We start from the raw sequence: 26,523 nt of genomic DNA, 5'->3' as shown, positions 1-26,523 counted from the left end.
AATGCAGCGTGTGTGTCGTTCCACATTTTATTTATACTGTGAAACTATGCAATACATAAATAAACTGAATGACAAAACAACAAACCGTGACGCAGAGGTGAAACATACTCTACTCAAAATTAATCTCCCACAAACCCAGGTGGAAAAAACACCTACTTAAGTATGATCTCCAATTAGAGACAATGATGACCAGCTGCCTCTAATTGGAGATCATCCCAAACAAAGCCCAACATAGAAATACAAAACTAGAACAACCCAACATAGAAATACAAAACTAGAACATAACAACATAGAAAAAACTAAACTAGAAAACCCCCCCTGTCATGCCCTGACCTACTCTACCATAGAAAATAACAGCTTACTATGGTCAGGACGTGACAAGAATTGACTTTTTTTAATGTTATTAGAAGAAAGAAAAGGGACTGACTTTGGTAAATGATTCTAGATAAACCATCTGTCTTGGACAAAAGAAAATGACCCAAAATGTAGATATCACGTTGCAGCCACTGACTTAATGAAACACTCATGGAATTAATCCTATTATCGATGTTTATAGGGCCTCTATCTGAAACATTTTTTTAGTGATAACAATTCCTAAATATTTAAACTTCCTTTTTAACAGGTATGGAGGCAATGTTGATGGAATCACAGCAATGAATTGGGGCATGAGATCACATTTGTTATGGTTGAGAGTCAACCCAGAGGCCATAGAAAATGTATTGATTCTATCAATAGCCAAGGGAATAGCCGCCCTATCCTTTAGGAAAAGGGCAGATTCATCTGCAAATTGACTTATATTTATATATCTCTACCAAAAATACAGATCCCTTTTAAATTCTCAGATTTGTTGAGAAATACAGCTACTAAATCTGTGGCTAAAATAAATAAAAGAGGGGAGATTGGACAACCTTGTCTAATTCCTCTAGCAATAGAGAAACGAGGGGATGTGCCATTACTCATAGCCACCGAACTGCTAATACATCATCCTTATCACTTTCCTTATCCTTATCATTGTGATGTTTCTTAAAATGGTCAATTGTCCCAATATAATTATAAGTTCCTATAACTAAGTCAGCCATTGCCAGTGCAAGGCATTCACCCAAGCATGATGCCTCTTCCCTGTAGGCCCCTAACCCCTTCCCTGTAGACCCCTAGCCCTTCCCAGTAGGCCCCTAACCCCTCCCTGTAGACCCCTAGCCCTTCCCTGTACGCCCCTTTTCCTGTAGCCCCCCTTTCCTGTACGCCCCCTTCCCTGTAGGCCCCTAACCCCTCCATGTAGGCCCCTAGACCTTCCCTGTAGACCCCTAGCCCTTCCCTCTAGACCCCTAGCCCTTCCCTCTAGACCCCTAGCCCTTCCCTGTAGACCGCCCTTCCCTGTAGACCCCTAGCCCTTCCCTGTAGCCCCCTAGCCCTTCCCTGTACACCCCCTTTCCTGTAGCCCCCCTTTCCTGTACGTCCCCTTCCCTGTAGGACCCTAACCCCTCCATGTAGGCCCCTAGCCCTTCCCTGTAGACCCCTAGCCCTTCCCTGTAGACCCCCCTTCCCTGTAGACCCCTAGCCCTTCCCTGTAGACCCCTAGCCCTTCCCTGTAGACCCCTAGCCCTTCCCTGTAGACCCCTAGCCCTTCCCTGTAGACCCCCCTTCCCTGTAGACCATTAGCCCTTCCCTGTAGCCCCCCCTTCCCTGTACGCCCCCTTCCCTGTAGCCCCCCTTCCCTGTAGGCCACTAGCCCTTCCCTGTAGGCCCCCTTCCCTGTAGGCCCCTAGCCCTTCACTTCCCAAATCAAATTATATTTGTCACATGCGCCAAATACAACAGGTGTAGACCTTACAGTCAAATGCTTACTTACAAGCCCTGAACCAACAATGCAGTTTTAAGATAAAAAAGGTACAAAATAGAAAATAAAAGTAACAAATAATTAAAGAGCAGCAGTAAAGTAACAATAGCGAGGCTATATACAGAGTCAATGTGCGGGGGCACCAGTTAGTCGAGGTAATTGAGGTAATTTGTACATGTTGGTAGAGTTATAGTGACTATGCATAGATAATAAACAGAGAGTAGCAGCAGCGTAAAAGGGGGGGGAATGCAAATAGCCATTTGATTAGCTGTTCAGGAGTCTTATGGCTTGGGGAGTAGAAGCTGTTAAGAAGACTTTTGGTTCTAGACTTGGTGCTCCGGTACCGCTTGCCATGTGGTAGCAGAGAGAACAGTCCATGACTAGGGCCTTCCTCTGACACCGCCTGGTATAGAGGTCCTGGATGGCAGGGAGCTTGGCCCCAGTGATGTACTGGGCCGTACGCACTACCCTCTGTAGTGCTTTGCAGTCAGAGGCCGAGCAGTTGCCATACCAGGCAGTAACCCTTCCCTGTAGTCCCCTAACCCTTCCCTGTAGACCCCTAACCCTTCCCTGTAGTCCACTAACCCTTCCCTGTAGGATCCTAACCCTTCCCTGTAGGATCCTAACCCTTCCCTGTAGTCCACTAACCCTTCCCTGTAGTCCCCTAACCCTTCCCTGTAGTCCCCTAACCCTTCCCTGTAGGATCCTAACCCTTCCCTGTAGTCCCCTAACCCTTCCCTGTAGGATCCTAACCCTTCCCTGTAAGATCCTAACCCTTCCCTGTAGGCCCCTAACCCTTCCCTGTAGTCCCCTAACCCTTCCCTGTAGTCCACTAACCCTTCCCTGTAGTCCACTAACCCTTCCCTGTAGTCCCCTAACCCTTCCCTGTAGTCCACTAACCCTTCCCTGTAGGATCCTAACCCTTCCCTGTAGTCCCCTAACCCTTCCCTGTAGGATCCTAACCCTTCCCTGTAGTCCCCTAACCCTTCCCTGTAGTCCACTAACCCTTCCCTGTAGTCCACTAACCCTTCCCTGTAGGCCCCTAACCCTTCCCTCTAGGATCCTAACCCTTCCCTCAGTACCACACACTGACAAATAGACTGTCTTCCAGTGACTTCATCAATGTTTCATTGCTGATAGAGAAGCAGAAGAATGTCCTGCCTTTGTTAAAACATCAAGGCTTTTCTATGATAACAAATGCAAGAGAATGTCCTGCCTTTTTCAAAGAGAAATGTAGGTTTTTCTAGAACAATTTACACAAAGTGGACAGATCACAAAACTCAGGTCATCTCAGAACATAAACGGCACAAAATGATAGCAGTCTATAAAGAGCTTCAAATGATTACCCCTACGTCCTCTATCCATCCAAGTCCTTCAATTCAAAAGTTAAAAAAAAAAAAAAAAACGATTCAAAACATCACTGTGACTGACCAATGAGACTAACATTATTTGAATGCCTAATTAGGACTGCAGCAACCTCTAATGTGACAAAATCGCAACACAAAAGACTGTGCTGTTGCAGGTCATCACATGGTGTGCCATTACATATCGGCTCACAGCTAAATCAACACATTCTTAAAGTTCGTGTACACCGTTGCCAAAGGTGACGAGTGTACTTGTTGTATTCTCTGAAATCTACACCCAGAAAACTAGCGGTCACCGGGTTTGCGTCCCAATTGGCACCCTATTCCCTATGGGCCCTAGTTAAAAGTAGTGCACTACATAGATAATAAGGTGTGATTTGGGAGGCGGACATTATTGTGTCAGCGTGTGATGAAAGAAGAAGGGGAAAGAAAAAGGAGATCAGACATTAATAAACACAGTGTTCAGAAGAAGCTGTATAGCCTCAGACATGAATAAACACAGTGTTCAGAAGAAGCTGTATAGCCTCAGACATGAATAAACACAGTGTTCAGAAGAAGCTGTATAGCCTCAGACATGAATAAACACAGTGTTCAGAAGAAGCTGTATAGCCTCAGACATGAATAAACACAGTGTTCAGAAGAAGCTGTATAGCCTCAGACATGAATAAACACAGTGTCCAGAAGAGGCTGTATAGCCTCAGACATTAATAAACACAGTGCCCAGAAGAGGCTGTATAGCCTCAGACATTAATAAACACAGTGTTCAGAAGAAGCTGTATAGCCTCAGACATTAATAAACACAGTGTCCAGAAGAGGCTGTATAGCCTCAGACATGAATAAACACAGTGTTCAGAAGAAGCTGTATAGCCTCAGACATTAATAAACACAGTGTCCAGAAGAGGCTGTATAGCCTCAGACATGAATAAACACAGTGTTCAGAAGAAGCTGTATAGCCTCAGACATTAATAAACACAGTGTCCAGAAGAAGCTGTATAGCCTCAGACATGAATAAACACAGTGTCCAGAAGAAGCTGTATAGCCTCAGACATTAATAAACACAGTGTCCAGAAGAGGCTGTATAGCCTCAGACATTAGTGTCCCAGTGTCCAGAAGAAGCTGTATAGCCTCAGACATTAGTGTCCCAGTGTCCAGAAGAAGCTGTATAGCCTCAGACATTAATAAACACAGTGTCCAGAAGAAGCTGTATAGCCTCAGACATTAATAAACACAGTGTCCAGAAGAAGCTGTATAGCCTCAGACATTAATAAACACAGTGTCCAGAAGAAGCTGTATAGCCTCAGACATTAGTGTCCCAGTGTCCAGAAGAAGCTGTATAGCCTCAGACATTAATAAACACAGTGTCCAGAAGAAGCTGTATAGCCTCAGACATGAATAAACGCAGTGTCCAGAAGAAGCTGTATAGCCTCCATTTAATCTCTTTCTGAAGATAAATGTTAATATCTATGGTCGCAGTTATTTATAATTTAATATGATATGTTTTCCTCCTACTCTGTACTGAACCAATATTTATGAATCATATTCATTTTCCCACGACAGTACACTACAGCATGCCTATCCTCTAATTAATACAGCATGCCTATCCTCTAATTAATACAGCATGCCTATCCTCTAATTAATACAGCATGCCTATCCTGTAATTAATACGGCATGCCTATCCTCTAATTAATACAGCATGCCTATCCTCTAATTAATACAGCATGCCTATCCTCTAATTAATACAGCATGCCTATCCTCTAATTAATACAGCATGCCTATCCTCTAATTAATACAGCATGCCTATCCGCTAATTAATACAGCATGCCTATCCTGTAATTAATACAGCATGCCTATCCGCTAATTAATACAGCATGCCTATCCTCTAATTAATACAGCATGCCTATCCGCTAATTAATACAGCATGCCTATCCTGTAATTAATACAGCATGCCTATCCTCTAATTAATACAGCATGTCTATCCTCTAATTAATACAGCATGTCTATCCTGTAATTAATACAGCATGCCTATCCGCTAATTAATACAGCATGCCTATCCTCTAATTAATACAGCATGCCTATCCGCTAATTAATACAGCATGCCTATCCTGTAATTAATACAGCATGCCTATCCTCTAATTAATACAGCATGCCTATCCGCTAATTAATACAGCATGCCTATCCGCTAATTAATACAGCATGCCTATCCTGTAATTAATACAGCATGCCTATCCTCTAATTAATACAGCATGCCTATCCTGTAATTAATACAGCATGCCTATCCTATATTTAATAAAAGGCATCTACAGATCTAAATCCATTAGCTTTTCCATGAACGTGCAACAGGGACTTTCTCCTCCCCCAAAAAACAACCATTAAATGTATCGATCGCTGTAATTCTTGCACAGCACTTTATTTTCATGCTATTTTCACTGTCCCCGTGGTGTGGACCAGGGTGGCCAGGGTGGACCAGAAATGCCAGATGTCCAGTCCGCCCCTGGTGATGACAGGTACAAGAAGAAGATAGAAGGAATTAGACATAGGCTATATGGAATCAACAAGGCAATGCACGGGAGGATGAGCCAATGATGATCGGTCATATCCTATTATGTCAAGGTAAATACAATCTATAAGAACCTATAATATGCTATGCTAGGCTTAGCTATGCTAGGCTTAGCTATGCTAGGCTTAGCTATGCTAGGCTTAGCAGGCTTAGCTATGCTAGGCTTAGCTATCCTAGGCTTAGCTATGCTAGGCTTAGCAGGCTTAGCTATGCTAGGCTTAGCTATGCTAGATAGACTTTCTGTAGGATGCAAAAGGTAAGAGAGAGACACCATTGTATATACCTATATAACCTATATTTAGGTTGATTTATTTTCCCTTTGGTACTTTTGCTATTCGCACATCATTGTAACACTGTGTATATATACACTGCTCAAAAAAATAAAGGGAACACTTAAACAACACAATGTAACTCCAAGTCAATCACACTTCTGTGAAATCAAACTGTACACTTAGGAAGCAACACTGATTGACAATACATTTCACATGCTGTTGTGCAAATGGAATAGACAACAGGTGGAAATTATAGGCAATTAGCAAGACACCCCCAATAAAGGAGTGGTTCTGCAGGTGGACACCACAGACCACTTCTCAGTTCCTATGCTTCCTGGCTGATGTTTTGGTCACTTTTGAATGCTGGCGGTGCTTTCACTCTAGTGGTAGCATGAGACGGAGTCTACAACCCACACAAGTGGCTCAGGTAGTGCAGCTCATCCAGGATGGCACATCAATGCGAGCTGTGGCAAGAAGGTTTGCTGTGTCTGCCAGCGTAGTGGCCAGAGCATGGAGGCGCTACCAGGAGACAGGCCAGTACATCAGGAGACGTGGAGGAGGCCGTAGGAGGGCAACAACCCAGCAGCAGGACCGCTACCTCCGCTTTTGTGCAAGGAGGAGCAGGAGGAGCACTGCCAGAGCCCTGCAAAATGACCTCCAGCAGGCCACAAATGTGCATGTGTCTGCTCAAACGGTCAGAAACAGACTCCATGAGGGTGGTATGAGGGCCCGACGTCCACAGGTGGGGGTTGTGCTTACAGCCCAACACCATGCAGGACATTTGGCATTTGCCAGAGAACACCAAGATTGGCAAATTTGCCACTGGCACTCTGTGCTCTTCACAGATGAAAGCAGGTTCATACTGAGCACGTGACAGACATAACAGAGTCTGGAGACGCCGTGGAGAACGTTCTGCTGCCTGCAACATCCTCCAGCATGACCGGTTTGGCGGTGGGTCAGTCATGGTGTGGGGTGGCATTTCTTTGGGGGGCCGCACAGCCCTCCATGTGCTCGCCAGAGGTAGCCTGACTGCCATTAGGTACCGAGATGAGATCCTCAGACCCCTTGTGAGACCATATGCTGGTGCGGTTGGCCCTGGGTTCCTCCTAATGCAAGACAATGCTAGACCTCATGTGCCTGGAGTGTGTCAGCAGTTCCTGCAAGAGGAAGGCATTGATGCTATGGACTGGCCCGCCCGTTCCCCAGACCTGAATCCAATTGAGCACATCTGGGACATCATGTCTCGCTCCATCCACCAACGCCACGTTGCACCACAGACTGTCAAGGAGTTGGCGGATGCTTTAGTCCAGGTCTGGGAGGAGATCCCTCAGGAGACCATCCGCCACCTCATCAGGAGCATGCCCAGGCATTGTAGGGAGGTCATACAGGCACGTGGAGGTCACACACACTACTGAGCCTCATTTTGACTTGTTTTAAGGACATTACATCAAAGTTGGATCAGCCTGTAGTGTGGTTTTCCACTTTAATTTTAAGTGTGACTCCAAATCCAGACCTCCATGGGTTGAAAAATTGGATTTCCATTGATTATTTTTGTGTGATTTTGTTGTCAGCACATTCAACTATGTAAAGAAAAAAGTATTTAATAAGATTATTTCATTCATTCAGATCTAGGATGTGTTATTTTAGTGTTCCCTTTATTTTTTTGAGCAGTATACATAAAATGACATTTGAAATGTCTTTATTCTTTTGTGAGTGTAATGTTTACTGTACATTTTTTATTGATTATCTATTTCACTTGCTTTGGAAATGTAAACATATGTTTCCCATGCCAATAAAGCCCTGAAATTGAATTGAGAGATTACACGGGAATGACTTACTGTATTGTCTTGTAGGATAAATGTATTGTCCTGCAGGGTAAATGTATTGTCATGTAGGGTAAATGTATTGTCCTGTAGGGTAAATGTATGGTCTGGGGCGGCAGGTATCCTAGTGGTTAGAGCGGTGGACTAGCAACCAAAAGGTTGCAAGATCGAATCCCTGAGCTGACAAGGTACAAATCTGTTGTTCTGCCCCTGAACAAGGCAGTTAACCCACTGTTCCCCAGTAGGCCGTCATTGAAAATAAGAATTTGTTCTTAACTGACTTGCCTAGTTAACTTCTATGGGCTAGGTGGGACGCTTTCTCAAACATACACCATTTTAAAGATAAACTTCTCGTTAATCTAACCACATTGTCGGATTTCAAAAAGGCTTTACAGCGAAAGCAAAACATTACATTATGTTAGGAGAGTACATAGACAAAAATAATCACACAGCCATTTTCCAAGCAAGGACATGTGTCAATAAAACCCAAAACACAGCTAAATGAAGCACTAACCTTTGACGATCTTCATCAGATGACACTCCTAGGACATTATGTTAGACAATACATGTATGTTTTGTTCGATAAAATTTATATTTATATCCAAAAACAGCATTTTACATTGGCGCGTGATGTTCAGAAAATGTATTCCCACCAAAACGTCTGTGAATGTGCACATCAATTTACAAAAATACTCATCATAAACGTTGACAAAATATATAACAATTACTTTAAGAATTATAGATAGACTACCCCTGGATGCAACCGCTGTGTCAGATTTTAAAATAGCTTTACGGAGAAAGCACATTTTTCAATATTCTGAGTACATAGCTCAGCCATCACGGTGAGCTATTCAGACACCCGCCAAGTTCGGTGCAAACTAAACTCAGAATTAGTATTAGAAATATTCTCTTACCTTTGCTGATCTTCGTCAGAATGCACTCCCAGGACTGCTACTTCCACAAGAAATGTTGTTTTTGTTCGAAATAATCCATATTTATGTCCAAATACCTCCATTTTGTTCGTGCATACAGATCACTTATCCAAAGGCATAACGCGCGAGCGTGGAACGAGAGACGAAAAGTAAAAATGTACCATTACCATACTTAGAAGCATGTCAAACGCTGTTTAAAATCAATCTTTATGGTATTTTTAACGAAGAATTGCGATAATATTCCAACCGGACAATAGCATATTCATTCAAGAAGAAAAAGAAGGAACGGCGTGCTCACGTGACCCGCATATCCAATCCCTTTGTTGCCAGGCAGACCACTCAGTAACTGAGCTCCTATTATCTGCCCAGTGACAGCAAAATGCTCAAACCACTTTCTGAAGGCTTTAGACAGCCAATGGAAGCCTTAGGAAGTGCAACGTCCCCCACAGACACTGTAGCTTCGATAGAGAATCAAAAGAAGAACTAAAATTCTCAGACTTTTCACTTCCTGCTTGGATTTTTCTCAGATTTTTGCCTGCCATATGAGTTCTGTTATACTCACAGACACCATTCAAACAGTTTTAGAAACTTCAGAGTGTTTTCTATCTAAATCTACTAATAATATGCATATTCTAGTTTCTGGGCCAGAGTAGTAACCTGTTTAAATTGGGTACGTTTTTCATCCGGCCGTGAAAATACTGCCCCCTAGCCCAGACAGGTTAAATAAAGGTAAAATAAAAAATAAAGTTGTCCTGTAGTGTAAATGTATTGTCCTGTACTGTAAAATGCATTGTCCTGTAGGATAAATGGTTTGCATGGATTGCATTTGCATGCCTTCACCCGATCCAGTTTTTGTTGTCATGGAAACTTCCTTTTTTTTAAATGTCTGTATGTACAGTACAGCATATTTTTCAACTGGTGGTAAATCTCTAAAATATTAAGTTATTGTCCCCCTCTGCTCTGGTCGACTATACTCAGGAAGCAACGGTACTCTGTGAAAGTACTTTCAGATCTATTCCCACTACCTAAATCTAGAGCGCCACACACACACACACACACACACACACACACACACACACACACACACACACCACCCAGATTGCTTTGAACATTCTCCTTTTTAAGTCTTCAGACTAATTGGCTTTCCTTTTTAAAAAAGTTTCCATGGAAATACATGTATTTATACCTCTAGGTTTTAAGACTTTGCTTCTGGTATTGGTGATATGCAGAATTATAGAACTATGTTTGATGAAAACCAACCATGCCTAAGCAGAATGTCAGTCCTCATCGAGCGTCTACATCTACATCAGTACAGTAAACTATAGACAGAATAGAAGACATTTTGCATGAAAAAGGTACTAAACTTGCTTGATACTAAACATATACTATGTGTGTGGTACAATACACGGCTCCTAAGTGGTGCAGCGGTCTAAGGCTCTGCATCTCAGTGCTGGAGGAGTCACTACAGACCCTGGTTCAGTGGTCTAAGGCACTGCATCTCAGTGCTGGAGGCGTCACTACAGACCCTGGTTCAGCGGTCTAAGGCTCTGCATCTCAGTGCTGGAGGAGTCACTACAGACCCTGGTTCAGTGGTCTAAGGCACTGCATCTCAGTGCTAGAGGCGTCACTACAGACCCTGGTTCAGCGGTCTAAAGCACTGCATCTCAGTGTTAGAGGCGTCACTACAGACCCTGGTTCAGCGGTCTAAGGCACTGCATCTCAGTGCTAGAGGCATCACTACAGACCCTGGTTCAGTGGTCTAAGGCTCTGCATCTAAGTGCTGTAGGAGTCACTACAGACCCTGGTTCAGCGGTCTAAGGCACTGCATCTCAGTGCTGGAGGCGTCACTACAGACCCTGGTTCAGCGGTCTAAGCCTCTGCATCTCAGTGCTAGAGGCGTCACTACAGACCCTGGTTCAGCGGTCTAAGGCACTGCATCTCAGTGCTAGAGGTGTCACTACAGACACCCTGGTTTGAATCCAAGCTGTATCACATCCAGCTGTGATTGGGAGTCCCATAGGGCGGCAGGGTAGCCTAGTGTGTGTGTTGAGTGTTGGGCTAGTAACTGAAAGGTTGCAAGTTTGGATCCCCCTAGCTGACAAGGTACAAATCTCTTGTTCTGCCCCTGAACAAGGCAGTTAAACCACTGTTCCTAGGCTGTCATTGTAAATAAGAATTTGTTCTTAACTCACTTGCCTAGTTAAATAAAGGTTTAACTGAAGAAAAAAACTATCTTTATTTTCTAAAACCGCAGCAAAAAATGTGTCAAGTAATCTGTAATGAGTGGACATGGTCATTATCATAGTTTTTTGTAGTTGTCGCTGATTTGCCTGAGGGACAGGAAAGCCATACATGACCTGTCTGCAAGTGTCATGTTGATGTGGATTAGTCTATAGTCTTTGATTGTTGTGAAATATTTGCGAAAAAGAGTGTCATCACGTCACCACGGTATGTAAAATAAAATGCCAATATGGGCTCTGGGTGGCCCTGCACACGGTGGGTGCAGTGCAGGACAGGTAACCTGTTGAATAGGAAGCGACAACTCACATGCCTCCGCGGCACTAGGACCCAGACCGATCTAACCGCTCTTCTCTACGGTAGAGAGCGACTGTGTTCACGACGTACTAGTGTCAGCCGTCCTCACATGAAACAACATGCTAATTAAATAGGTTGTGAAAGGTACGTTGAAGTATTTTGTTATAATGTATCCGTGAACATATGATTTACAAAAAAAAAAAAACGTCGACGCTGTAATGAGAGGTATTGTAGATGTTTTATTCTCTCGATGCAGGATTTAAAGATGATGGAGCGACTCAGTGGTAGAGAAACATGGGATAGACAGCAGACACCTGCAAGCAGTGTTATAAATGACAAATTATGGAATTCTAGGTTGTTACTTGTGCGATACAGTGTTGCCATAATAGGTGAATTATTGATACGTCGTTTCTTTCGCAAATTGTTCTACATTTCTCATCCTTAACCCCACCGTAGACTGAACATACGGTGCCAACCCTGCCCAGTGACCACCGATGGAAGCCTGTGGAAAACTGGCTGCATCTTTTATCGAGAACTGCACCTTGCAAAACAATGCATTGAAAAATATGTGCAGAAGAAACCGCATTACATTTTGTTTTCAGTTTGGATGTTGGTTTGATATTTGGAGTTTGTTTGTCAACGCCTCTTCGACGGAAGGTCCTCGGTTTGATTAGGGTGTTATATCTAGAATCAGATTACGATTTCTGCGTTACGTTTTCAAAAGTGACTTTACTTTGGTTTCAATGGGGGAATATTATGTGCTGGCGGCTAAGGGACCGTTGTAAAAGTGCAAATCAACCAAACCTGGTGTTTACAGAAAAACTTTTATTTTTGTCTCACTTATCTAGATATCTTAAAACAACTTCGTTTTTCCCCAAAACAATTACATTTGAAAATGTTAACTTGTTTATTTGTTATGTATTTCATGTAAAAATATGAGCTAAAAAAACATAGGCCTATGATCTCACTCACTCGTACACCAATAAGAATTCACATTTGAAAATTCCCTGATTTATAAATGACTTCTAACTGTCATAATTATAATTTTTAATGGCTTCCGATCCACATGTGCTAGAGCTTTGTTCCCTGACCTCGATTATCAAAGCAAATTTCCTTTGCAAAATGCCTCCCCTTTGATTTTCTACAAATATTTATCCCATTACAGCTGTAGTTATTAATTTACACACAGATCAAATTGTTTCATACCTTCCAGCCCAAAGACACATCTAAAATCACTTGATGTTAGGTCACTGATCCCCGTTCTCCATAGAACAACCAACAGATTTTACATGAATATTTCCTTTAACAGGTCTAATTTTCAATAGCTCACTGCCCATATGAGCTATAGATCTACAGACCAGCGTGGTGGGTTCCTTGACTTCTCTTATCATAGGTACACTTTTGTTTTTTCCCACTTGGAAATATTTTTCATATGTGACCCGTTTCAGGAAACTAGGCTTATGTTGCAGAGCACTACTTCACAGGAGAGCCGTTTGAACATTAACTTTTTTTTTTTTATATATATATATTTTTTTATCAAAATGCTTTCTGGAACATGTGAACTTTCATGTGCCTTAATAACAAACGTGTATGCCATCTGTAAATACAAATACAATTGTTAAATTACGATCCTAGTTGGTTTAGCCACAGAAAAAGTCATCAACCTTCCCGCTAGCCATGATCGTCTGAGATAATGAGTGGGCTGGACATGCCGAGAGATGAGTTTGGATTGGTCTGCCATATAGCACTCTTCTGTCTATTTGAGCTGGTCAGTATGTCTAGGTAATCCTGTCTAATGCAGCTTTTTTTTTGTTATGTACCACGTAGTAAAACTGCATAAGCCTAATGTGAAGTTAAAGTGTACTGTTTTTTTTATTTCACCTTTATTTAACCAGGTAGGCTAGTTGAGAACAAGTTCTCATTTGCAACTGCGACCTGGCCAAGATAAAGCATAGCAATTCGACACGCAACACAGAGTTACACATGGAATGAACAAAACATACAGTCAATAATAATACAGTAGAAAAAAGAAAACAAATAGGCCATGGTGGCGAAGTAATTACAATATAGCAATTAAACACTGGAATGGTAGATGTGCAAAAGATGGATGTGCAAGTAGAGATACTGGGGTGCAAAAGGAGCAAAATAAATAAATACAGTATGGGGATGAGGTAGATAGATGGGCTGTATACAGATGGGATATGAACAGGTGCAGTGATCTGTGAGCTGCTCTGACAGCTGGTGCTTAAAGCTAGTGAGCTTTAAGTCAGTGGCAGCAGAGAACTGGAAGGAAAGGCGACCAAAGGAGGAATTGTCTTTGGGGGTGACCAGTGAGATATACCTGCTGGAGCGCATGCTACAAGTGGGTGCTGCTATGGTGACCAGCAAGCTGAGATAAGGCGGGGCTTTACCTAGCAGAGACTTGTAGATAACCTGTAGCCAGTGGGTTTGGTGACGAGTATGAAGCGAGGGCCAGCCAACGAGAGCGTACAGGTCGCAGTGATGTGTAGTATATGGGGCTTTGTTGACAAAACGGATGGCACTGTGATAGACTGCATCCAGTTTGTTGAGTAGGGTATTGGAGGCTATTTTATAGATGACATCGCCGAAGTCGAGGATCAGTAGGATGGTCAGTTTTACAAGGGTATGTTTGGCAGAATGAGTGAAGGATGCTTTGTTGCGATATAGGAAGCCGATTCTAGATTTCATTTTGGATTGGAGATGCTTACTGTGAGTCTGGAAGGAGAGTTTACAGTCTAGCCAGACACCTAGGTATTTGTAGTTATCCATGTATTCTAAGTCTCAGAGCCGTCCAGAGTAGTGATGCTGGATGGGCGGGCAGGTGCGGGCAATGATCGGTTGAATAGCATGCATTTAGTTTTATTTGCGTTTAAGAGCAGTTGGAGGCCACGAAGGAGAGTTATATGGCATTGAAGCTCGTCTTGAGGTTAGTTAACAGTGTCCAAAGAAGAGCCAGAAGTATACAGAATGGTGTCGTCTGCGTAGAGGTGGATCAGAGAATCACCAGCAGCAAGAGCGACATCATTGATGTATACAGAGAAGAGAGTCGGCCCGAGAATTGAACGCTGTGGCACTCCCATAGAGACTGCTAGAGGTCCGGACAACAGGCCATCCGATTTGACACACTGAACTCTATCAGAGAAGTAGTTGGTGAACCAGGCGAGGCAATCATTTGAGAAACCAAGGCTGTTGAGTCTGCCGATAAGAATGTGGTGATTGACAGAGTCGAAAGCCTTGGCCAGGTCGATGAATACAGCTGCAGAGTAATGTCTCTTATCGATGGCGGTTATGATATCGTTAAGGACCTTGAGTGTGGCTGAGGTGCACCCATGGCCGGCTCTGAAACCAGATTGCATAGCGGAGAAGGTACGGTGTGATTCAAAATGGTCGGTAATCTGTTTGTTAACTTAGCTTTCGAAGACCTAGACTGTTATCTAGCTAACGTTAGCTGTCTGGCTCGCTAGCTAACGTTAGCTGTCTGGCTCGCTAGCTAACGTTAGCTGTCTGGCTCGCTAGCTAACGTTAGCTGTCTGGCTCGCTAGCTAACGTTAGCTGTCTGGCTCGCTAGCTAACGTTACGTGTATGCTCTCCAGTTTTGAAATCAGTGGAATTCGAGTATGATAGCTAACGAGATGGAGAGAGAACCTGTCTCCGGATTACATCTTCAAACTAAGGGCAACTATCTGACAGGAGACGCGTCCACCCATGATGTGTACAGGTAAGGTAGTCGAGCTACATTTTCAAATATTACACGTTTCTAATTGACAGAAAGTGGTTTTCATTTCAAGTTCAAGTGTACTGTTAGCTAGCTAACTTTAGCTGTCTGTCTCGCTAGCTAACGTTACTTGTATGATCTTATTATTTGTATCTCAGAGCCATTTGCTTGACTAGTGTTAGCCTAATGTTAGCTAGCTAACATTGCACTTGGTTGGTTAGCTACCTGCAGATTCATGCTGGGTATTAACGTCATGAGTTGGGATTATGGTTCATTGTTTAGCCAGCCGGTCACATATTACTGCTTTGGTTACTAATTCACGAACAGATCTACTTTTCTATAGCTTTTATATCCAGATGGTTTTGAAATCTAACACTGAAAGTACTTTACAATATTGTACATATTTAACAGTCACCTCAAATATTTGGCACCCTATTTATTTATTTTTATTTAACTAGGAAAGTCAGTTAAGAGCAAATTATTATTTACAATGACTGCCTACCCCAGCCAAACCCGGACGACGCTGGGCTAATTGTGCACTGCCCTATGGGACTCCCGATCACGGGCCGGATGTGATGTAACGTGGATTTGAACCAGGTAGTGAGATGCAGTGTCTTAGACCACTGTGCCAAACGGGAGCCCTTGATCAAGATGAGCAAAAATACTGTATAAAATAAATAATTTGAATACTGTAAGTATATTGTATGCTCCAACAAATAGTGCACAAAATATACATTTACCCAATGTTGTAATTCTCACCAAATATTTTGTTTTCTCTCACTATTCAAACCCCACAATGGAATAAACAGCTTATGAAGCGCTCTCACATAATGCTTACAATGCTTATAATCTGAACAAAAAACAAAACACATTTAGGAATTTCTGTGCATCCTTGACAATCACTATACTCAATATCCCAAAAAATGGCACACGCTTTTTCTGCCAAACCTGCACATCATAATCCTCTTTTTGTGGCACCAATGTGAGGGTTAATGGGAAACGGTGTTGCAGTAGTCTAGTGTGGGATGCAGGAATAATGACGAGCGATCCTGGGGAGCTTTGTTCACATTGACCTAAAAGAAGGAAAAAAAGGACCGGAACGTGCAATTCAAGCAAACCCGAACTCAGACCGCCTCTGGAGATGGTCTCAGTTCGGTTCGTTTCAGGGGCTCTGAGTTCCTTTTGTAGTGTTCACAACAACAAAAAAATGTAGCAACTCGAACTAAATTCACCCCAAAAAAACTGTCTGAAAGGGACCAAATGTGAAAACATCTTTTAGACCATTCCTTCATACGGAATCTTTCTACTCTTTTCAATTCAAAGGTTTTTAATGACTTTCGTCCGGAGTCAATTTACCACATTTGTCGATTTTGATATGTGCTTGGGGTTATTGTCTTTTTTTGGAAGATCAACTTGTGGCCAAGTTTCAGCCTCCTGGTAGAGACAACCAGGTTTTATGGCTAAAATATCCCACTACTTGTTCAAGTTTAATTTACATGTTAGTCATTTAGCAGACGCTCTTATCCAGAGCGACTTACAGTAGTATTTTTTTTATTTTTTTGTACTGGTCCCCCGTGGGAATCGAACCCACAACCCTGGCGTTGCACACACCATGCTGGCGTTGCAAACACCAAGCTCTACCAACTGAGCCACAGGGAAGACTAAATGATGCAGTTGACCTTTATACAAGGGCCCCAGGACCAGTTGACGCAAAGTAGCTCAGTAGCATCAAAGATCCCATCACCATATTTTACAGTAAGTATGGGGTACTTTTCTGCATATGCCTTTGTTTCTCAACGCCAACAGTGGTGGGTTTGGTTTCTAACGGAAGCATTTGCAGAAAAGTACCTCATACCGAATGTAAAATGTTGGTGGTGGACCTTTGATGGTACTGTAGGTAGGGGTAAAATGACTAGGCAATCAGGATAGATAATAAACAGAGTAGCATCAGTGTGTGTATGTATAGTATGTGTGTGTGGTGTGTAGAGTCCAGTGAGTGTCCATAGAGTCAGTGCTAAAATAAGAGTGGGTTAATGCAAATAGTCAGCGTAGCCATTTAATGAACTGTTCAACAGTCTTATGCAGACTTGGTGCTCTGGTATCACTTGCCGTGCGATAGCAGAGAGAACAGTATGACATAGGTGTCTGGAGTCTCTTACACCGCCTGGTAAAGAGGTCCTAGATGGCAGGGAACTCAGCGCTAGTGATGTACTGGGGCTGTACGCACTACCCTCTGTAGCGCCTTGTGGTCGGTTGCCAAGCAGTTGTCGTACCGAGCGGTGATGCAGCCAGTCAAGATGCTCTCGATGGTGCAGCTGTATAACTTTTTTTGGAGGATCTGAGGGCCCAAGGCCAAATCTTTTCAGCCTCCTGAGGGGGAAGAGGCGTTGTCAGGCCCTCTTCACGACTGTGTTGGTGTGTTTGGACCATAATAGGTCCTTAGTGATGTGGACACCGAGTAATGTGAAGCTCTCGACACGCTCCACTACAGCCCGATCGATGTGGACTGTCACATTTGCTAATTTGTTGTTGCCTACCTTCACCACCTGGGGGTGTCCCGTCAGGAAGTCCAGAATCCAGTTGCAGAGAGAGGTGTTCAGTCCCAGGGTCCTTAGCTTAGTGATGCGCTTGGAGGGTACTATGGTGTTGAACGCTGAGCTGTAGTCAATGAATAGCATTCTCACACAGTAATTTCCCCTCTTGTCCAGGTGGGAAAGGGCAGTGTGGAGTACAATAGAGAATGCGTTATCTGTGGATCTGTTGGGGCGGTATGCAAATTGGGAGTAGGTCTAGGGTTTCTGGGATGATGGTGTTGATGTGAGCCACGACAAGCCTTTTCAAATACACATGGTCAGTCAGCTAAATTAGGTCTATCACTGGAAATATGAATATTTCAAAACGGTGAAATAAAACATTTCTATGGACGAGATCAAAGACTATACCACCTTTAAATAGTTCTAGAAGCTATTTGGACTGGAAGCTATTTGGAAAAATGACATCTGTACATGGATTAAATAACTACAGCTGTATTAGGATACATATTTTTGTAAAAAATAAAATGTCTACCTGTTTTATTTATTTATTTTTTGATAAGAGGTCAAGTAGCCCCACTACACGTGTCTGTAGATCTATAGCTCATATGGGCGGTGAACTATTGAAAATTAGACCTGTTACAGGAAATATTCATGTGAAATCTGTTGGTTGGTTCTATGGAGAACGGGGATCTAACGTCAAGTGGTTTTAGATGTGTCATTTGAGCTGGAAGGAATAACAAATTGTTGATCTGTATTAATAAACACAGCTGTAATAGGATAAATATTTGTAGAAAATCAACGGGGAGGAATTCAAGTGGATGTATTTGCATCCAGTGTGTGTGTGTGTGTGTGTGTGTGTGTGTGTGTGTGTGTGTGTGTGTGTGCGCGCGCACACAACCTGGACTCTGTGTATGATATGTTACGAATTCAACATTTTTGGTTGCTAGGTGACTAACGGCAATGTTAGCTAGGTGGCTCACGTTAGCTAGGCTAGGCGTTAGGAGTTAGGTTAAGGGTTAGCTAACATGCTAAGTAGTTGCAAAGTAGCTAAAAAGTAGTAATTAGCTAAAATGCTAAAGTTGTCCGGGATGATTTGAAAACACAATCTTTGGGATGCTAGTCATTGCTATCAACTAGCCTCCTTTTTCATTTTGCCTTAAGTAACCTTCTGTCTTGTGTGTGTGTGTGACCATAACAAATGTAAAATATCATACTAATTTGGTTGTCCCGGATTCTCGTTTACTATGTTACATGTAGTCTGAGACCAGGCTGGGTGGGTGTGTGTGTGTGTGTGTATTGCCGTGAACTAAATTTGTAGGCCTTGTTGTTGTTCTGTTTTCGATCATACACCAGCTTGGGTCATAATCAATTCATAAATGTTTAGCCATAAACTTAATAATGAGTTTATGTTGGACCACGATAAGTGTCATTTCTTGGGGATGTTGCAGAAAAAATAACATATCAGGCAAAATGTGGCTTCGCTGAAGACATCTCTATGGGTCCGCTAATACAGGACTAGTAAAGGGTTAGTACTACTCTAATACAGGACTAGTAAAGGGTTAGTACTACTCTAATACAGGACTAGTAAAGGGTTAGTACTACTCTAATACAGGACTAGTAAAGGGTTAGTACTACTCTAATACAGGACTAGTAAAGGGTTAGTACTACTCTAATACAGGACTAGTAAAGGGTTAGTACTACTCTAATACAGGACTAGTAAAGGCCTGTATTAAATGCATTTGAGTGTTCACCAGCATTTGTAACTTTTAGTCTGATAATTATCTATACAAAACAGTTAATCTAATATTTGTGGAATATAAACATATTTGCTTAATATAGCCTATGTTTTCCAGTTTCTTGAAATACTTTGCAAATGCAACTTATTTCTTTGTGAAAACTGAAATGATTTATTCATTCCTTTTCCATTTTAGTAGACGCTCTTATCCAGAGCAAGTTAACAGTAGTGTGTGCATACATTTTCGTACTGGTCGCCCGTGGGAACTGAACCCACAACCCTGGCATTGCAGACGCTCTACCAGCTGAGCCACATCATCACATGACATCACAAACCACTTGATGTCTCCATGGTGATGGAAAGTCTACAGGTACAAACCTAAATGACCAGCCTATGTACAATACAGTAATGCACATTTACATTAACTGGTTTGTCAGGATGGTCAATTAATACTGCAGTGTTTTTTTTTTTTTTTTTTTTTCATCTTATTTGATCAAGACAAATATTTAATTTGATGTGGATGTTTTGTGTCTTTGCCCATAACTTTGCACCTTTTTTTGTTGTAAAATGTTTGTTCTTTCTGGATTCCATTAGAATTAGAATCGCAGAGAAAGAGACAACTCAATTCCAACTATTGAATCCTGCAAGATAATGTTCTTAATTATACAACTAGCTTTTTTGGCAAAGCAGAGATACTGAATAAAAATGTGGGCTGCACGAGACCTCAATATCGGTCTGCTAATACTACTAAAAGCCCTATTTTATTTTGCATTTATTTAACCTTTTATTTAATAAGGCAAGTCAGTTAAGAACAAATTCTTATTTACAATAACAGCCTACCGGGGACTGCCTTGTTCAGGGGCAGAACGACAGATTTTTACTTTGTCAGCTCGGGGATTCGATCCAGCAACCTTTTGGTTACTAACCACTAGGCTACCTGCCGGTCTGCTAATACTAGTAAAGGCTCAGTGCACTACTTTTGTGAAACATGTTTTTTTTTATTTCAAAGCAATTTTTTTTATTCCTTTGCAGTTCTTTTGAGTGATGTCCAATCGTATGACAGCGTTTCCTAATGAGCCTCAGGTTCTGACTAATAATAATAATAATAATAATTATTATTATTTGGTGGGTGTTTTACTTGGTCCTACTTCATGTACACGTGTTTATTAATACACACGTGTGGTTCCGTGTGGCTCAGTTGGTAGAGCATGGTGTTTGCAACGCCAGGGTTGTGGGTTTGATTCCCATGGGGGACCAGTACGGAGAAGAGAAGGAAAAAAAAAAATTATGAAATGTATGCATTCACTACTGTAAGTCGCTCTGGATAAGAGCGTCTACTAAAATGTAATGTAAAAATGTTTTTTTTTTTTTTTTTTGTATATCCCAACTCTCCCTGAGACGTCCTCGGAGAGTGGTGACAGCGCCAGATATAGATAATATTATTTAGAAGCTCATTGCTTTTGGCAATTAGTGAGTCATCTCACTCCTGTCCTATGATGAGCTATAGTTCCAGTCATCACTACTATCAAATCAAATGTTATTTGTCACATGCGCCGAATACAACAGGTGTAGACCTTACAGTGAAATGCTGAATACAACAGGTGTAGTAGACCTCACAGTGAAATGCTGAATACAACAGGTGTAGTAGACATTACAGTGAAATGCTGAATACAACAGGTGTAGTAGACCTCACAGTGAAATGCTGAATACAACAGGTGTAGTAGACCTCACAGTGAAATGCTGAATACAACAGGTGTAGTAGACCTCACAGTGAAATGCTGAATACAACAGGTGTAGGTAGACCACACAGTGAAATGCTGAATACAACAGGTGTAGGTAGACCACACAGTGAAATGCTGAATACAACAGGTGTAGTAGACCTTACAGTGAAATGCTGAATACAACAGGTGTAGTAGACCTTACAGTGAAATGCTGAATACAACAGGTGTAGGTAGACCACACAGTGAAATGCTGAATACAACAGGTGTAGGTAGACCACACAGTGAAATGCTGAATACAACAGGTGTAGTAGACCTCACAGTGAAATGCTGAATACAACAGGTGTAGTAGACCTTACAGTGAAATGCTGAATACAACAGGTGTAGTAGACCTCACAGTGAAATGCTGAATACAACAGGTGTAGTAGACCTCACAGTGAAATGCTGAATACAACAGGTGTAGGTAGACCTTACAGTGAAATGCTGAATACAACAGGTGTAGTAGACCTTACAGTGAAATGCTGAATACAACAGGTGTAGCAGACCTCACAGTGAAATGCTGAATACAACAGGTGTAGTAGACCTTACAGTGAAATGCTGAATACAACAGGTGTAGTAGACCTCACAGTGAAATGCTGAATACAACAGGTGTAGTAGACCTCACAGTGAAATGCTGAATACAACAGGTGTAGTAGACCTCACAGTGAAATGCTGAATACAACAGGTGTAGTAGACCTCACAGTGAAATGCTGAATACAACAGGTGTAGTAGACCTCACAGTGAAATGCTGAATACAACAGGTGTAGTAGACCTCACAGTGAAATGCTGAATACAACAGGTGTAGTAGACCTCACAGTGAAATGCTGAATACAACAGGTGTAGTAGACCTCACAGTGAAATGCTGAATACAACAGGTGTAGTAGACCTCACAGTGAAATGCTGAATACAACAGGTGTAGTAGACCTCACAGTGAAATGCTGAATACAACAGGTGTAGTAGACCTCACAGTGAAATGCTGAATACAACAGGTGTAGTAGACCTCACAGTGAAATGCTGAATACAACAGGTGTAGGTAGACCACACAGTGAAATGCTGAATACAACAGGTGTAGGTAGACCACACAGTGAAATGCTGAATACAACAGGTGTAGTAGACCTCACAGTGAAATGCTGAATACAACAGGTGTAGTAGACCTTACAGTGAAATGCTGAATACAACAGGTGTAGTAGACCTCACAGTGAAATGCTGAATACAACAGGTGTAGTAGACCTCACAGTGAAATGCTGAATACAACAGGTGTAGGTAGACCTTACAGTGAAATGCTGAATACAACAGGTGTAGGTAGACCTTACAGTGAAATGCTGAATACAACAGGTGTAGCAGACCTCACAGTGAAATGCTGAATACAACAGGTGTAGTAGACCTTACAGTGAAATGCTGAATACAACAGGTGTAGTAGACCTCACAGTGAAATGCTGAATACAACAGGTGTAGTAGACCTCACAGTGAAATGCTGAATACAACAGGTGTAGTAGACCTCACAGTGAAATGCTGAATACAACAGGTGTAGTAGACCTCACAGTGAAATGCTGAATACAACAGGTGTAGTAGACCTCACAGTGAAATGCTGAATACAACAGGTGTAGTAGACCTCACAGTGAAATGCTGAATACAACAGGTGTAGTAGACCTCACAGTGAAATGCTGAATACAACAGGTGTAGTAGACCTCACAGTGAAATGCTGAATACAACAGGTGTAGTAGACCTCACAGTGAAATGCTGAATACAACAGGTGTAGTAGACCTCACAGTGAAATGCTGAATACAACAGGTGTAGTAGACCTCACAGTGAAATGCTTACTGACGAGCCCTTAAACAGTTTTAAGAAAAACAACAACAAAAAAATAAAAATTTGAAATAAAAGTAACAAATAATTAAAGAGCAGCAGAAAAATAACAATAACGAGGCTATATACAGGGTATTACGGTACAGAGTCAATGTGGAGGCTATATACAGGGTATTACGGTACAGAGTCAATGTGGAGGCTATATACAGGGTATTACGGTACAGAGTCAATGTGGAGGCTATATACAGGGTATTACGGTACAATGTGGAGGCTATATACAGGGTATTACGGTACAGAGTCAATGTGGAGGCTATATACAGGGTATTACGGTACAGAGTCAATTTGGAGGTTATATACAGGGGGTACCAGGTACAGAGTCAATGTGGAGGCTATATACAGGGTATTACGGTACAGAGTCAATGTGGAGGTTATATACAGGGGGTACCAGGTACAGAGTCAATGTGGAGGCTATATACAGGGTGTTACGGTACAGAGTCAATGTGGAGGCTATATACAGGGTGTTACGGTACAGAGTCAATGTGGAGGCTATATACAGGGGGTACCGGTACAGAGACAATGTGGAGGCTATATACAGGGTGTTACGGTACAGAGTCAATGTGTGGAGACTATATACAGGGTATTACGGTAAAGAGTCAATGTGTGGGTGTTTAGAAATATAGCACCCGCTATCCTTCTCTGCATGCTTCCCAAATGGCATCCTATGTCCTACATAGTGCACTATATTTGACCAGAGCTCAGAGCATGGGCTGAATCTACGTCCTAAATGCCATCCTATTGCAGTACTTTTGTATATCACTGGACATACTCCGTCTCTAGGAGTGTGTAATAATTACCTTGAGCTGTTTTTAATTACTCGCTACTGTTGTCCCAGGATCTTTAGCTGTTATTACTTTGTTGTTTTCACATCTTTAACTCGTCTACTGTTTATACGGTAACTTCAACACATCCTCTGACTCAACATTGGGTTGTGATAACAAAGCATTAACAGATCACAAGACAGGCCCATGGTTGTTATAATAAATGTGTGTTTACACACTAACATTACTGCTCCTGCCTTGTCAGGTCTCATATGGCATAGGGTACAGTAGGGCAGTATCTCCTATCAGCATGGAGCTAGTCTATAGACCTACCTAGGCTATCAGCATGGAGCTGGTCTATAGGCTATCAGCATGGAGCTAGTCTATAGACCTACCTAGGCTATCAGCATGGAGCTAGTCTATAGACCTACCTAGGCTATCAGCATGGGGCTAGTCTATAGGCTATCAGCATGGAGCTAGTCTATAGGCTATCAGCATGGAGCTAGTCTATAGACCTACCTAGGCTATCAGCATGGGGCTAGTCTATAGACCTACCTAGGCTATCAGCATGGAGCTAGTCTATAGACCTACCTAGGCTATCAGCATGGGGCTAGTCTATAGACCTACCTAGACTATCAGCATGGGGCTAGTCTATAGACCTACCTAGGCTATCAGCATGGGGCTAGTCTATAGAACTACCTAGACTATCAGCATGGAGCTAGTCTATAGGCTATCAGCATGGGGCTAGTCTATAGACCTACCTAGGCTATCAGCATGGGGCTAGTCTATAGACCTACCTAGGCTATCAGCATGGAGCTAGTCTATAGACCTACCTAGGCTATCAGCATGGGGCTAGTCTATAGGCTATCAGCATGGGGCTAGTCTATAGGCTATCAGCATGGAGCTAGTCTATAGGCTATCAGCATGGGGCTAGTCTATAGGCTATCAGCATGGGGCTAATCTATAGACCTACCTAGGCTATCAGCATGGGGCTAGTCTATAGACCTACCTAGACTATCAGCATGGAGCTAGTCTATAGGCTATCAGCATGGAGCTAGTCTATAGACCTACCTAGGCTATCAACATGGGGCTAGTCTATAGACCTACCTAGGCTATCAACATGGGGCTAGTCTATAGACCTACCTAGGCTATCAACATGGGGCTAGTCTATAGACCTACCTAGGCTATCAACATGGGGCTAGTCTATAGACCTACCTAGGCTATCAACATGGGGCTAGTCTATAGACCTACCTAGGCTATCAGCATGGGGCTAGTCTATAGACCTACCTAGGCTATCAACATGGGGCTAGTCTATAGACCTACCTAGGCTATCAACATGGGGTCTCTCTTACTGAATTGCTGTCCTCCAGCTAAACCAAAAAAAGAGCTTGTCAATTGCTATATTGTAATTACTTCGCCACCATGGCCTATTTATTGCCTTACCTCCCTTATTTGCACTCGCTGTATATAGACTTTTTGTTCTACTGTATTATTATTGATTGTATGTTTTTGTTTATCCCATGTGTAACTCTGTGTTGTTATTTGTGTCGAACTGCTTTGCTTTATCTTGGCCAGGTCGCAGTTGTAAATGAGAACTTGTTCTCAACTAGCCTACCTGGTTAAATAAAGGACTTGTTCTCAACTAGCCTACCTGGTTAAATAAAGGACTTGTTCTCAACTAGTCTACCTGGTTAAATAAAGGACTTGTTCTCAACTAGCCTACCTGGTTAAATAAAGGACTTGTTCTCAACTAGCTTACCTGGTTAAATAAAAGGACTTGTTCTCAACTAGCTTACCTGGTTAAATAAAAGGACTTGTTCTCAACTAGCCTACCTGGTTAAATAAAGCTAAAAAAAATAAAAATAAAATGAGGGGTAGTGGATATTTTTTTTTAAACTGTCAAGACTGGATTAACGGAGACTTTGAAATCGCCACAGTCTGACTGATCCAACGTTTTTATTTTTATGACTGGAACAACAGGTGAAGAAGACCATTCGCTGGTCCAATACTCCACACTCTCCACTAGTCTGTTTATCTCACTTTCAACTTTTGGTTTTATGACATATGGGACAGGTCTAGCTTTGGGAAGCATTTTGGCTTGCTGTCTGGTTTCACGGTCAGTTTATCTGTTTATGTCCTTCATACTGCCAAGGTCTCCATTTAACACATCCGCGTGTTTCCTCAATATCTCTTGTAGTTTTGTGTCTTCTTTTGCAACCATGTGAATTTCCGTTCCAGTTTTAGTTTGATCTTTTCCAGCCATGTGCGTCCTAGCAAAGCTGGATGGTTGCCTTTTCACGATGTAAGAGTGGTAGCTTTTACCTTCTGTTCGTTACACCTCCACCGTAACACCCACGTTTCCTCTCAGTCTCACCGGTGTAGGTTTTCAGCCTGTTCTTCGTGGGCTGTAGTGTGAGGTGATGTAGTTTCTCTGTGTAAACAGCCACAGACAGCATAGATACGGCTGCTCCAGTGTCCACTTGCATCCGTACTGTTTGTCCATTCAGCAGCAGTGTCACCCAGTATGTATCCGTTGTCTAAAAATGGACAGAAACATGTAAAGATGATTCAGAGATTTTGTTCATCCTCTGTGTGCTCCATTTTATGCGCTTTATTTTTTTTTTGTACTTCCTGAAGTCTCTTTTCCTTGAAGTACTTTTGTTTGATTGTATTTTTGGTTTTGGTTTTTACATGCACATTCGATGTGACCCCTTTTTTCACCACAACTTTTGCAATCTAAGTCTCTGCACCAACACTCCTCTGCTTTAGTGACCTGGTTTCCTCACAGCGATAGCATGGCACCATGACCTGGTTTCC

General features: G+C 42.2%; 1 protein-coding gene and 1 pseudogene across 3 annotated transcripts in view; one reads left to right on the top strand and one right to left on the bottom strand.

Annotated features, from left to right (window-relative positions):
- The window catches only part of LOC145879458 (WD repeat-containing protein 91-like), a 31,272-nt pseudogene extending 5,080 nt beyond the window's left edge, over positions 1-26,192 (bottom strand).
- LOC106572338 (ras-related protein Rab-27B) overlaps positions 11,288-26,523 on the top strand; it is an 81,297-nt gene continuing 66,061 nt past the window's right edge. Inside the window, exon 1 of one of the 3 annotated variants that reach the window (XM_045694065.2) lies at positions 11,288-11,464. The gene's annotated coding sequence lies outside the window, so the exon portion shown is untranslated. The remainder of the gene's footprint in view (positions 11,465-26,523) is intronic. The other 2 variants (XM_014146387.3, XM_045694076.2) reach the window with 2 other exon arrangements.

This window comes from Salmo salar, chromosome 01 (assembly GCF_965601325.2).
Source record: "Salmo salar chromosome 01, fSalSal1, whole genome shotgun sequence".
Taxonomy (NCBI): domain Eukaryota; kingdom Metazoa; phylum Chordata; class Actinopteri; order Salmoniformes; family Salmonidae; genus Salmo; species Salmo salar.
The sequence above is the reverse complement of the archived record's forward strand: the minus strand, read 5'-3'. Positions and strand labels throughout refer to the sequence as shown.